Below are 4,137 nucleotides of genomic sequence, written 5' to 3' on the forward strand. Positions count from 1 at the left end.
TATTCTCTCCGGCCTTTTTTCCATTTTACCTCTTTTCCTTTCCTTTCTCCTCTACCTTTTCCTTTCCTTTCTCCTCTACCTTTTCCTTTCCTTTCCACTCTACCTTTTCCTTTCCTTTCTCCTCTACCTTTTCCTTTCCTTTCTCCTCTACCTTTTCCTTTCCTTTCCTCTCTACCTTTTCCTTTCCTTTCTCCTCTACCTTTTCCTTTCCTTTCTCCTCTACCTTTTCCTTTCCTTTCCTCTCTACCTTTTCCTTTCCTTTCTCCTCTACCTTTTCCTTTCCTTTCTCCTCTACCTTTCCCTTTCCTTTCCTCTCTACCTTTTCCTTTCCTTTCTCCTCTACCTTTTCCTTTCCTTTCCTCTCTACCTTTTCCTTTCTCCTCTACCTTTTCCTTTCCTTTCCTCTCTACCTTTTCCTTCCCTTTCTCCTCTACCTTTTCCTTTCCTTTCCTCTCTACCTTTTCCTTTCCTTTCTCCTCTACCTTTTCCTTTCCTTTCTCCTCTACCTTTTCCTTTCCTCTCTCCTCTTTTCCTTTCCTTTCCTCTCTACCTTTTCCTTTCCTTTCTCCTCTACCTTTTCCTTTCCTTTCTCCTCTACCTTTTCCTTTCCTCTCTCCTCTACCTTTTCCTTTCCTCTCTACCTTTTCCTTTCCTTTCTCCTCTACCTTTTCCTTTCCTCTCTCCTCTACCTTTTCCTTTCCTCTCTCCTCTACCTTTTCCTTTCCTTTCTCCTCTACCTTTTCCTTTCCTTTCCTCTCTACCTTTTCCTTTCCTTTCTCCTTTACCCTTTCCTTTCCTCTCTACCTTTTCCTTTCCTTTCGCCTTTACCCTTTCCTTCCCTTTTTACCTTATCTTTTCCCGTCTCTGTAATTCCCTTTTCCTCCACCGTTTCACCGTTTTCCTCTCCTTTGTTCTTCCGTTTCTTTTCCTGTTTTCTCTCACTTATTCCTTCTCCTTACCGTTTCCCGATTTCCACGACGTCTCCCTCGTTACTCTCCTGGTTTCCCTCTGTTTTTATATCTTCTCCTCTGTATTTCCATCCCCCTTTTTATCTTAACTTCTTCCTCCGTTTTCATTTCTGTGTTTTTGTTTTACTCTCTGTAATTCCCTTTTTCTTTCCTGTTTCTCTCATTTATCCCTCCTTCTCCTTCTCCTTCTCCTTCTCCTTACCGTTTCCCGTCGTCCACGACTTCTCCCTTTATTATTCTCCTGGTTTTCCCCCGTCTTCATATCTTCTCCTCTTCCTCTCCGTCCTTCCTCCTCCAGCTCGTTTCCCCCCCCCACCCTTCACACCTCCGTTGACATCCTGCAGCCTATAATTGAACTCCCTTTCTCCCCTGTCTTCTCTCCTCTCCCCATCTCCACCTCCCTGTTCTCCTTCCCCACCTCCCCCCCTCCTCCTCTCCCTCTCCCCTCCTCTTCCTCCCTCCTCTTCCTCCCCAGCAGTCAGAGTCCCACAGCCACCCTCCAGTCCACCAACACTCAGACCCAGAGCTCCAGCTCCAGCTCGGGGGACGGCAGCCTCTTCCGGCAGAGAGGCAGTCAGGCGGCTCAGCCCGATGAGACGGGGAGGGTCCCTCCGTACGTCGACTTCACCCAGTTCTACCGGCTGTGGGGGAGCGACCACAGCGAGGGGGGGGGACTGGGACCCCAGTGAGGAGGAAGAGGAGGGGAGATACAGACTGTTCTCTGGGACACGGATTGAAAAAAAAGACTAATATTTTAAAGCGGGGGTTGGGATGAGCGATTTTAAACGGGGGTTGGGATGACCGATGAATATGCTTTTAATGTTTTTCTTTTTATGTACGACGTACGGAGGAACTCTCCCCGTCTCACAAATAAGTGTCCTGAGGAGGAAGAAGATGAAGAGTAAGAGGTGGAAGAATCGGGGACACGGATTGAAAAAAAAGACTAATATTTTAAAACGGGGGTTGGGATGAGCGATGAAACGCTTTTAATGTTTAAAATAACTGTCGTAACGGGAAGGAGATGCAACAGAACGTTTTTCATTCTCACTTCAGATTTTGTATTCATCACCCTTAATAGAGAGGTGCAGGATGTGGTATTTCTTCGTCGTCTCATTTAGACACTCAGTTTTTTAAGACGTTATTTGAGGCTTCTAACCAAAAACACATCCAGAAACCCATTGACTTTGTGGTAAGCGAACCAAAATGGAGAAAACTGAATAATTCCGATGTTTTCGGACTCCTTCCTGCACCTCGCTATCAGTCACCAACATGCATGGAAGAAACTCAAAGCAATTCAAGCCATTTTACTTGTACCGTTGAATAATATGTAAAATATCTCTGTTCGTGGAGCGTTAATTAGTTTCACCGTGAGGAGGACTCGGAGGAAACCAGAAGCAAAGAGACAGACTGCGTTCTCAGGGACACGGAGTGAAAAAAAGACTTTAAAACGGGGGTTGGGATGAACGACGAAACTCTTTTAATGTGTAAAGAATAACTTTCCTAACGGGAAGGAGATGCAACAGAACATTTTTCATTCTCACTTCAGATTTTGTATTCATCACCCTTAATAGAGAGGTGCAGGATGTGGTATTTCTTCGTCGTCCCGGTTTTAAGACATTATTTGAGGCTTCTAACCAAAAACACATCCAGAAACCCATTGACTTTGTGGTAAGCGAACCAAAATGCAGAAAAACTGACTAATTCCGATGTTTTAGGACTCATTCCTGCACCTCGCTATCAGTCACCAACATGCATGGAAGACACTCAAAGCAATTTAAGCCATTTTCCCTTTTTTTTAAATTACCTTTTTAAAACATATTACGTTGAATATTGCGTGTGCGTGGAGCGTTAATTGGTTTTACCGTGAGGAGGACTCGGAGGAAACAAGATGCAAAGAAAGGGCTTCCTGGCACGTGGATTGTAAAGGACTCAAGTGCACGAGGACACATGGAACCAGTGGGCCAATAACCACCATGAGACTGGGAGGAACTGGTGAATACATATGTTTCTGTTCTAGATGCCGGTTATTAGTGATTGTGAAAACTCCAGATTGTAAACATGTATCTGCATAAAGTAATCCGATGACACAATGTACTGCAAGGCCTTATAAGGACTCTATGGATGTGTTTCAAAGTACTTTTGTAATTGTAATGAAAGTTTAACCCAAAAAGACTCGTGGTGATAACATTGGATCTGAGAACTTGTGAAAAATGCCAGTTTTATGTCTTGATTTTCACCAAATTGTCACATTTATGTTTTAATAATAGTTTAGAGAAGTGTCTCTTTCATTGCACCGCATTAAAGAAGAGTCACGCCTGGAGCTTCTTTAATGAACTCGTCTTATTTATAACAAGATATTTGGATATAAACAACGCTCTGGAGGCATTTTCCAACACCAGTCTGATCCTCTTTCCAAAAATACAAATTGTGCTTGACTTGAAACATGCCCTTTCTAATCTGATGGTAAAGAGGGTGTTGAAGTGCAGATACTAGACGGTGACGTACCTCCTTTGAAGCTTTAACGCTTCCAAATAATATGGAAACCTGAGAGAAATATTAACGCAAATTAATCACATTGCCACGTTTGCTTCCATAATGCAAGCACAGTTTATCATCAATTGCAAAACATGTTTTAGACGAATGAAGCACAACTGCACTTAGTTTATAGAAAAGGCTCTGTGGATGAATACTACACACAAAAGTAGAAGTACTCAGATCTTGTACTTGAGTAAAAGTAGAAGTACTCAGATCTTGTACTTGAGTAAAAGTAGAAGTACTCAGATCTTGTACTTGAGTAAAAGTAGAAGTACTCAGATCTTGTACTTGAGTAAAAGTAGAAGTACTCAGATCTTGTTCTTGAGTAAAAGTAGAAGTACTCAGATCTTGTACTTGAGTAGAAGTAGAAGCACTCAGATCTTGTACTTGAGTAAAAGTAGAAGTACTCAGATCTTGTACTTGAGTAAAAGTAGAAGTACTCAGATCTTGTACTTGAGTAAAAGTAGAAGTACTCAGATCTTGTACTTGAGTAAAAGTAGAAGTACTCAGATCTTGTACTTGAGTAAAAGTAGAAGTACTCAGATCTTGTACTTGAGTAAAAGTAGAAGTACTCAGATCTTGTTCTTGAGTAAAAGTAGAAGTACTCAGATCTTGTACTTGAGTAAAAGTAGAA

General features: G+C 42.2%; 1 long non-coding RNA gene across 1 annotated transcript; it reads left to right on the top strand.

Annotated features, from left to right (window-relative positions):
• The first annotated feature begins 2,030 nt into the window (after window positions 1-2,030).
• On the top strand, window positions 2,031-3,286 carry LOC104951052 (uncharacterized). The gene is made up of 2 exons (XR_798982.1): window positions 2,031-2,115; window positions 2,595-3,286. It is a non-coding gene; the product is annotated as an uncharacterized lncRNA (long non-coding RNA).
• Window positions 3,287-4,137: the final 851 nt, after the last annotated feature.

Source organism: Notothenia coriiceps, unplaced genomic scaffold, assembly GCF_000735185.1.
Source record: "Notothenia coriiceps isolate Sejong01 unplaced genomic scaffold, NC01 NC01_scaffold00018444, whole genome shotgun sequence".
In the NCBI taxonomy this organism is placed as follows: domain Eukaryota; kingdom Metazoa; phylum Chordata; class Actinopteri; order Perciformes; family Nototheniidae; genus Notothenia; species Notothenia coriiceps.